Source organism: Ambystoma mexicanum, chromosome 2p (genome assembly GCF_040938575.1).
Source record: "Ambystoma mexicanum isolate Mex_15411 chromosome 2p, UKY_AmexF1_1, whole genome shotgun sequence".
Taxonomy (NCBI): domain Eukaryota; kingdom Metazoa; phylum Chordata; class Amphibia; order Caudata; family Ambystomatidae; genus Ambystoma; species Ambystoma mexicanum.
In genome coordinates this window covers 954,960,797-954,971,257 of record NC_090923.1, presented here as the reverse complement: position 1 = coordinate 954,971,257, position 10,461 = coordinate 954,960,797, and the positions used below count along the sequence as shown (strand labels likewise).

General features: G+C 43.7%; 1 long non-coding RNA gene across 1 annotated transcript; it reads left to right on the top strand.

Moving 5' to 3' along the window:
- Positions 1 to 775: 775 nt before the first annotated feature.
- LOC138566958 (uncharacterized) lies at positions 776 to 9,837 on the top strand. The gene is made up of 3 exons (XR_011302072.1): positions 776 to 883; positions 1,034 to 1,150; positions 1,299 to 9,837. It is a non-coding gene; the product is annotated as an uncharacterized lncRNA (long non-coding RNA).
- The last annotated feature ends 624 nt before the right edge of the window (positions 9,838 to 10,461 follow it).

Below are 10,461 nucleotides of genomic sequence, written 5' to 3'. Positions count from 1 at the left end.
TATTCATGCACACGTGGGATGCTGTGAAAAAGTATCACAGCATCCCACGTGTGCATGAATAAAGGCTAAGATTTGACGCCTGATAAAAAGCAGACGCTGCAATACGGTGCATTTGAATTCGGGCTACGCGTAGCTCATTGAAAGGGTGTAGCATAACCACCCAAGCTGTACAGATGGTCTGGTTATGCAGCACCCTTTCAACGAGCTGGAAAAAAAAAGAAATGCGGCTTTTCACGTGTAGTTTCCCATTTGGGTAGCCGTTTATATAGTGCAGTGGTACCGTGTAGGCCTGAAGACTTGACGCCTGTAGGTTTTATCCCTGAGATCGGTTTTAATTTATCGTTTCAATGCAGACAATTGGGCGTAATATTTATGCAGCAATACTAGTCAAAACTACTAGCCAGAGAGTCCTGACATGTCCGGGGCATAAAATTGTCTCAGTAACCCGTGGAAAAAAAATGGGTCACAACAATAAGGGACATTCCTTTTTATTTTGTGTGTGCATTTGTTCGAATAGAGACCAAGAAGGAGGGCTTTGATAAAGGGTCATACTCTTTGTATATGTTAAAAGAATGTTTATGCATGAGACCTGTTCAAAACTAGTAACCCCAGCAGTTAAGTAACGCCACAAGAGACCCCACTATGGGATCCCGTGAATAAGGGTCCAAGTATGATATGTGTTTCTTGTGCGCTTGAGAGTCGGGGGTCACGGGTTTGAGCAATTGCGGTATGGGAGGTGCAGTGTTTATTTATATTTATTTATTTATTTTCCTAGCAGATGAATATGATGCAGGGGATGCCTGTTTGGAAGACATCATCATTAATTTGGAAACCCTCATAGCTATCCTGGTTGAAAACGTCCTTCATAATATAGATGTTTTTGGTGTGTATTATTATTTATTTAATATTGGATATTTCATCATTAACTTAGGCCATTGATTAATAATGGTTAATTTTTGTAAGTAGATTTTGATTTTGTTATTTTACAATAACATAGGATTTTTCTTTTTTTTTTTCTTTTTTTTAAATGTAGCTGTGATACACGACCACTGCTATGACGACAGGCCCGTTGGTCCTCAACAGTTTGAGGTCGGGGATTATGAGACTGGAACCTCTGAGGCTGACAGACAGGCAGCAGACTTTGTAGCAGGTAATGGCATCTGTCACTTTAGACGAGGTGTTTTCAATGACTCGAGTCTTTAGTGTAAAATATCATTATGCATCTGTAGTAAATGTTGGGCATGTGGCCCCCTGATATAGAGCCTGTTGGTAAATAATTTTCTTTGAATTTATTTCAGATACACATTCAGGAGGTCCAGAGCCATCAACACCCCTACCAGGTCCCCAGGCCAGAGAACCCGTAACATCTGATGACACGCCGAGACCCCACACCGGAGGTCCAGAACCCAACGGCTAAACGGTCATTAAAGTGGAAACAACCGGCTGGGGAATCGCCTTGTATGTTTGTATTACTACTAACCAATAAACCCCCAACCCCCTTTTTATTTCCACAGCCGTGGTTGTTAATATTTCAGGGTGTCTTTTGTAAAACGCCATGATAGCTCATGTTATTGTAGAGGGTTGTTTGGACTAATTTTTACCAGTTGGGGCCTTTAATATTGTAATGGTATTTTTTGTAACCCTTTATGTTTACCCTAGCATGTCAATGTAAAGCACAGCTTGGTCTTTAATACAATGCTAAAACAGTTGCTCTTTTAATTCAAGGGGCTTGTGTTGCGGCTGAGGAAGAAGTTATAGCGCAAACGCCCTCTGTGATCCCCCCCCCCCACCGTGCACTCCATCATCTGCAGGTCAGCCACATATAGTGCCTTTGTACAATGCAAATAAGGTTGATCCTGTGTTAGGCAGAGCGGTAAAAGCACTTTTAAATAAAAAGAGGCGCTTATCACTTAACAGGGGGCGGGTGTCTCAAGGGTGTGCAAATGTTCTAGGAATCTCTATAACCGCAATGTATTATTGTTTCTAACAACCATATACCCCAGTCTAATTAACACTGTGCACACCCCACCCATTGTAGCAGTTGTGAATGTTATGCCTCCTCTGGAGACACAGTCCGGCGGTGTCATTACACAGGGTCGTGGGCTCCGAAAAACATTTAACCGAAGTTCCGGCTAGCCCGAGCCCATGGTCCTCCAGCTGTGGCACAATCACACACCCGCATGTGTACTCCCCAACGAGTCCCCGCGTTGGCAGAGCTTGTAAACCTCTCCTGTGGTTCGCCAGCTATGGGGCGATCACACCACCCCATGCATACTCCCCAACAAGCCCCAATGCAGATGTTTAGAATACCCCCTGACCGTGGTCACCCAGCTGTGGAGAGGTTACACCACCCATGTGTACTCCCTTACCTATCCCAGCAGTGAGATCTCTGTTAGTAATTCTGAAGATCTAGACTGTGTGGTGGTTCACCCGAACACCAGTGCTGTCCTAGACTCAGGACCTATTATATTAATTGAGGATTCACCCATAAAAGACTCCCCCTTACAAATAAACTCTCAAGACTTTGTTTATGCATCTGTTATCTGTGGATCAGGCTATACTCCGAAACCCCTTGATCTATCCTACAGGAGACCCAATGGTGTAAACAAATAACGCATTACAACCGTCATTTATTATACCGAGTCCAATATCCAGACCTTAAATGCACCAATACCTGTGAATCTTAATACCTCAAAAGGTTTTTGTAAATGTTCGTGTTTGTAAAAGGGCTAGAGTTGTTAAGCAGTTATTCAGGCCCCCGGGTTTAAAAAAATGGAGAAAGGAAAAGCACTTATTAGGAACGCAAAACGCCTATAGATTATGACGTCAGACCTGGCGCTTGAGACACAGGCTTGGTAAAAAAGCTCCAGACGCTTTGCACAAGCCTGTGTCTAAGGCTAAGCACATCCTTTACACAAGAGATTGTAAAAACAGGCTGAAAACCTCAGCTAAAAAAATAATGAAAAATAAAAAGTCCCCAATGCCTAAAAACATACTAAAATGGAAGAAACGCCTGACACAAAAGCCTATACCGCACAGTCCTGCAGAGGCCCCTGAGCTTTGAAGATCAGGGGTAGCCCTGGGAGTGTGTACAGACGATAACCACTTAAGAACCGAGTATAAGACTCTGTTGTTTGTGTTGAAAGATACAAGGAAACCTTCAAAACCAGAAAAAAAATGCCCCATACCTGTAAAGGATTTACCGGCACGCCGTTTAAAATGTTTTCAAACCAGCAGGCAGCGGAAAATGTTTTTGAAACATTTGAGAAAAGCAAAAATAATCATCATGCAGCGCTCACTTAAAGATTCAGAGGCCCAACCCCAAGACACACCACCGTCGGTTGAAACGGACACGGTTTTCCAGCAGAGTATGGGTACATACCGAAGATATTTACCAAAGTTTAGAAGCGTTGAATACTATGAAGTGTTCCGCTTTGGAAATTTTGATTGGTTAAGATCAACTGGGCATGGGTTATTAATGATCACGGATGCGGTTGAAAGGCTTGTCTCCCAGATTCTTGAAACAGTTGGCCCTAACGATTTTGTCCAGATACGTATAGACAGCACGGTTTTAAACCGGCCGCTTTTTACCAGGCGGTCGTTTCAGCAGACCTTTGATGTTTTGCAGTTTCTCTAAAATAGTGGAAAACTGCTACAAAGTAAGGTGGAACTCGCCGTAACAGAACCGTTCAGACTAATGTCAGTGATTGTCCGATGTAGAGAGGGCGGCGTGTACAGACCTCTGAAGAAAACCCTTTACAGCATGGCAGTGTCTAAGAAGAAACACTGGCTCTTGGACTTTAACTACGGGGACTTGAACATATGTATGGCCGCAAGCATTATAGGTTTGCTGGAGCCTAGAACGATTACGGATGGCTACATCTAAACAAAAGCTATGGAGGTTCACAAAGCTCTCGGTATACCCCCTGATATCATGGTTGGCTTTAATGAACTGTGTTTATTTGAAGGACACTTCGGCGTACCTATTAAAATTCTGTATAATGAGGACTGGGTTTGGAAATACTTTCCTGCCAGTGACAATGTGAATAACAATACAATGTTACGTATACAGTAATAAGGTGGCTCACAGGTGCCACTTACACTGTAACATGTGTCGGAGAGACGGCTGCGCTGTGATCAGTGAATCGGGCTTTAAATGCCCCTGGTGTAAAACATTTGCAAGGTCCAAAGAATGTCTTCAAAAAATCATTGAAAAAGCATCTCAAGGTACAACCGTATGTCCTCTTAAAACAGATTGGAAGGACTGCAGCCATTTTATAAATGTTAAACATAACTGTAAGGGTAGGATCTGCCCCCGATGTGATGAGAAAGTGGTTTCCGTGGATGAACACCAGTGTTATATGACACACCCAAAAGAAGTAACCAAGACTGAAAAATACATAATCTTTGACATGGAGTGCATGCAAGAGACCGGCATGCACATCCCCAACTATATTTATGCCAAACAACTCACCTGACTGTGACAGCCGATTTATAACCACATTTCTGGAAAACAAATTCATGGGGTATATCTTTCTGGCTCATAACAGGGCTACGATGGTTTCTTTATAATACAGCAGCTGATTAAAGATAGAGTTGATGTCAAACTGATAACACAGGGTGCAAAGCAATTTCCTACCAATGAAGGTAAGCAAACTAGTTTTTGGCTTCCCAGTGTCCAAAGGGTATTTCCCACATTTCTTTAATACTTTGCAGAATCAGAATTATGTGGGAGTCATCCCCCCCTGTTGAGTGTTATGGTGTCGAATACATGATGCCCGCCGAAAAGGAGGCATTTCTTAAATGGTATACAGAAACCAGAACCCAGGTTTTTGATTTTAAGGGAGAACTAAAAACCTAATGTTGTGAAGATGTCAATATTTTGAGAACCGCCTTTAACAGTTTTCGAGACGGTATCGTTCATCTGACCGAAAGGTATACACTATGGAGGACCTTGAGACCAGGGGCCTGCGCGTTATTACACTTTGGGAGCATGAGTGGGTTGAAATGTTCAAAAAAGATTCGGACTTAAAGGTGTTTCTTAAGCATAAGAATTTACCAGCACCCCTAGAACCGCATGATGTGCTTTTAGGAGGTAGGACTAAGGCCATCAAACTCTATCACGAAACAGCCCCTTTTGAGAAGATAAACTACTATGATTTTACCAGCCTATACCCATTTGTGAACCATTCAAAGCCCTACCCTTTAGGGCATCCGCGTATCATCCAAGAAAAGTTTGAGGATATTACACATTATTTCGGGCTGATCAAATGTCAAGTGTATCCCCCTAAGAATCTTTATTTCCCGGTCCTCCCTCAGAGGATTTCTGGTAAACTCATGTTCCCTCTGTGTATGGCATGTGCAGAGTCAAAACAGACTGCAAAATGTACACACACCGATGAGAAGCGCTCGATCACTGGTACATGGTGTACCATGAAATATGGCACTTTGAGAACATCACAGTAGAACTCTTTTGTGAGTACTTTCGTATGTTTTTAAAAATTAAACAACAATCTTCAGGATACCGCGAGGGTTGCGATGACCCAGTCTCAAGCCAGAAATATATAGATGAGTATTACAAACATCAGGGTATCGAGAATAACCCCTCCAGACACCAACTATCTAAGCTGTGTTTAAATTCCTCATGGGTTAAGTTTGCTCAGAGAACAAATTTACCAAACACCACTAGTATAACCGATCCTGAAAAGTTGACAGCCTATCTTTTTGACGCCGGTTATGACATTTCAAGCCTGTGGTTTATAGATGAGGAAACGGCCTGCCTCTGTTGGAAGTATGCAGCGTAGTACCCTACGTGTTCTAACATAAATATATTTATTGCGTGCTACACAACCGCTCATGCCCGTTTGGAATTGTATACCATCATGGACGCTCTCCAGGAGCGGTGCTTGAACCATGACACTGATTCGGTTATTTTTGTTCGCACCCGGGCAGGGGTGATTATCTGGGTAATCTAACAAGTGAATTAGCACCCGGTGAGCACATTATAGAGTTTGTTTCTGCAGGACACAAAACATATTCCTATCGTACATCCACCGGGGCGGTCTGTATGAAAGTTAAAGGCATAACTTTAAATGCCTGCAACAGCATGAAGATCAATATTTACAGTTTGAAAGAGTTAGTGCAGGAGTACACTTTAAAAGAACACTACCAATACTATTGTGGTGCAACAACCATCCATAGTGCGTGAGAAGAAGTGTTGGGAAATTAGTACCCAGATGCTGCAAATGACTTTGAGGGTGGTGCTTGATAAACGGGTGCTCACAAGCGACTCCAAAACATTACCCTATGGCTACTGGAAATGCAGCAGCGCGCAAGATGGACACCCGCTTTCAACACCCTTTTTCATGTGTGTTAGCGGGACCTTCCAGCTGCGGTAAAAGCTATTTTATTAAACCGCTCCTAGAAAATGCCTACACAACCATGTCTGCCATGCCTGATAATGTAATTTGTTTTTTTTCTTGCTGGCAACCCTTGTATGATGAACTGGCCTCTAGAATACCGAACCTGAAGTTTGTGGAAGGCCTACCAGATTCTCTGAATGACAACCGTTTACTGCCACCAAACCTTGTTAATATGATTATCGTAGATGATCTTATGATGGAGGGCGGTCATAGCTTAGAACTGGAGAAAGCCTTCACACAGTATTCACCTCATCAAAACCTTAGTATCTGTTACTTTGTACAGAATGTATTCTACAAGGGCAAGGGCAACCGTTCGATTACGCTAAATGCCAGCTATATCGTTCTGTTTAAGAACCCCAGAGTTAAACAACAACTCTCGGTTATAGCATGACAGATGTATCCATGTAACAGCGAGTTTTTCATGGAGGCCTTTGAAGACACTACCCGGAAACCTTATGGCTACTTATTGGTGGATTTAAAAACAAATACCTTAGAGGACTACTGTCATGATGCCTACCCCCGGAGCACCAGGCCAGGCCCAGCACCCCCGGGAGCAGGCATCACGCCCCCGGGTAAAAGCCCTGCGGCCCTTTATAGGGGCTCTTTGGACTCTGTCTTGGCGCCAGGCTCATGTTGGACATCAGTCCTGGCGCCATAAGCGCCAGGCTCATAAGGGGAAGTGTTTGGTGCACTTACCTGAAGCAGACCATGCTGCACACTCACCTGATGCAGACCATGCTGCATGAAGAACCAAGCCAAATGAGGCTTAGGAGGAACTATTTTTCTGATGGAACTATTTTGTTACTTGGGTGGGGCTGTGGAAGAATACTCACCTGGAACTTCTTCCAAAGCTATTTAAGCCACGCCCGGACAGCCACACGTGCTTCGCGTTGTTCTGCATCCCAGCAGCTGAACGCTCACCGTGTCTGCTCCTGCACCTGGACTCCAGCCACGCCCGCCTCGAACCTGGAACACCTGTAAGGGAATAAGAGAAGAGAAAGGTGAAAACCAAGAACTTATTCAACCTTCTTACCTGCATCCGGAATCTTCACGCCAGCATTCCTGAAGGAAGACTTCCATTTAAAAGCACTGCGTTGCTCGCTGCAGCGCCGCGCTTCACTCGCCTGTTCCCGAGACGCCGCCCGGCTCCATCGCGGCTCTCAGCACCGGTCGCCACATCTCTGCACCTAGGGGAGAGAAGAAGAGACAAAAGGTGAGCAAGGGAACACAAGAGGAAAGCCGAATTTTCAGCCATATTACTTACCGGCTTTTCTTGGTGAACCCATTCCACATCTCGGGTCGGCGCCACATCTTTGGCAGGTACTGCACCCCGGCCCCTATGGGGAAAGGACATTTTTAGCCATATTACTTACCGGCTTTTCTTGGTGAATCATTCCACATCTCGGGTCGGCGCCACATCTTTGGCAGGTACCGCACCCCGGCCCCTATGGGGAAAGGACAAAAGACATTACTGGGGAATTATAAAGACATTTAGAGGGGTAGCCCTCATCACTAACTCACCTGATTTTACCACCGGCAATTTAACCCCTCAACGCATCGCCTTTGTTCTGCACCTGAAATAAAGGACAGAAAAGACAACATAAAAGGAGGCTCACACTTGAACTTTTGCATCTTCATACTTATGGCGTATTGCTCAGAGAAGTCAAGTGGATGTGCCAGCGCTATTCTGAAAACCAGTGAAGTAACTGGACGAACGCGCGCCCCTGCACCAGAAGCAGGATGGAGAGTTCATCCTTCCAAACCATAAGGTGAGCTTAAACCGGGGGTTTTGGAGGAATCAGAGAGGAACGAAGGGGCGAAGGGGGGAGCAAGCACACTATTCGGCAAACCGTTAATCCCCTTTCTCATCTGCAGAAGGATAATCCTACGGGCCCGACAAGCAAGATTTGGCGGTCCTGTTCAATCGGTGGTCCGAATTCTGCGCATCACGCTTGAAGAGGCCGCAGCAACCCAGACCAGCGCCTCCGTGGGAGCCAGGTGAGCGTTACAACTACCAATTGCGCACAGGTCTTTTCTATCCTGATTTACTGGTCATTTACATTCAAAAGGCTGCTAAAAAAACCTGATGATGAGAAAAGCTACCCTCATTAGTGCCTGCGACTGCCCATCATTACAGCCTGTAAACAGTCAAAACTATGCTCTCCTTAAAATGCTAGTAACAGCAGCACCACCACAGCAACGTAAGGCCATTTTGAGCTCCGCTTCTGATGATTTAGTATTGGCTATAGCTGAGATTGCCTTCAACACCATCAAGGGGAACGTACCGCTATCTAACCGCCAGTTAGGAGTCTTAAAAAGGAAGAAGCTCATCCTCAAGAAACTATGTAACAAACTGGAATCCCCAAAAGTTCAGAGAAAACCTTTAAAACAGTCTGGAGGTTTCATAGGAGCGCTAGTTGGTCTTGCACTGCCTCTGATCACCACGCTTCTAGGGGGCGGTTAATGGAGCACAGTCATAAGATGCATCTGGTTGGCAAGCGTCAGCTGGAAGGTCTGAGCAGTCAAAACTGCGAAGAACTGCATATTAAAAAATCAGCCACGCTGCGGTTCGATTCTGAAATACAAGAGGTCCTATGCCGTCATGATTTATCAGACTACGACAAGGTTAGCATCTATTCATCTATTCTACAAAAATAATTAGACAAGCCGAAAATGAAAAGCATAAACTAAAATTGTACATGCCCCTGAAGAGCCTGCAACTAGTGCCATCACAAGCCCTGGAACCAATGTTTCAGACCCTCCGGTAGCGAAAATCCTGAACACCATTAATCCCTGCTATCGTAGAAATGCTGAACTATTGTTGACAAAGATGACTGGTGACCAGGGGGTGGTACCCTGGAACGCAAAGTGGGTGTTTGTAAATAAAGGGATGACTGTGAAAGGGTCAAACGTCCACGATTTAGTTCGCAGTATTACCAATACTCGGGCCTTTGGAAGACACAAAAAACTTAGAGGCTGGGATCTGTTCATGTAGTCTGCTGCAGACTTAAATATACCTGCTACTTTAGTAGGAAATATGAGTCATCGGGAGCTGCTTGAGACATTGAAAGACACTGGTGTTAAAACCCCATCAGACGATGCTGATTCGCTAGATATTTCCTTAAAGAAAAGAAGAAGAAAAAAAAAAGAAACCCAAACACGTGGCCTGGTTAAGTGTGTAACTGTGTTTTTAATTTTAAGACCCATGTTTAACCATTGTAATGTGTATATGTATAAGGGTTTATTTAACTCTTTTTTTTTTTTTTTTTTTTTAGTATACCCAGACATGTTATTAAACAAAGGCGCTGTTTGTAATAAAAGCTGTGTTTATGTAAATGCTTTTATATCTATACCCCTACAAACTGTATAAAGAAAGGTTCTGTTTGTAATACAATACCCTGATTATTTATACCAACCTCGCAATTTGCGTTTAATTATTTCAAGCATGTCTAGCACAACATTTTGTTTTTTAAAATATTAATTAACAGTAAACAAGTAAGAAGGAGACCGGTTGTTCAAAAGTACAAGATGTTTTTATTTAGACCAGTACACACATCTACTGTTTAGTAACAGGCTTACATTTCTGACAAAGCCTATATACATTTCACAGGTGGGCGTCGGTATTTACGCTTGTTCACAAAATCAGTTACCATCCAATCATTTTGTCTGATATCAAGAGAATAGGTTTGCATAACGTCCCACAACGACTGTTTCTCAGACATTTTAGATACAAAGTAGCAAGCATGTTGCCCACATGTTATAGCTTCAGAATACTGAACCTCGGCTCTATTATAATGTAATAAGTATGGTACATCTTTAACCTAGTCCAGTAGCACGCCGTTGTATATAGGGTGGCTTGGAAAGCACCCCAGACTATCAAAAACAGTTATGGCACCGGTGTCTATAAACACAGCTATCCAATGTGTGCCTTCTTGATGCTGGGAATCTGTGTTCACCACAAAGCTGACTGGTCGCTGAACAGGTATATCCCTTGGAATGTTATCACACGAATACACACCTCGAAATGTTTTCAGAGCTT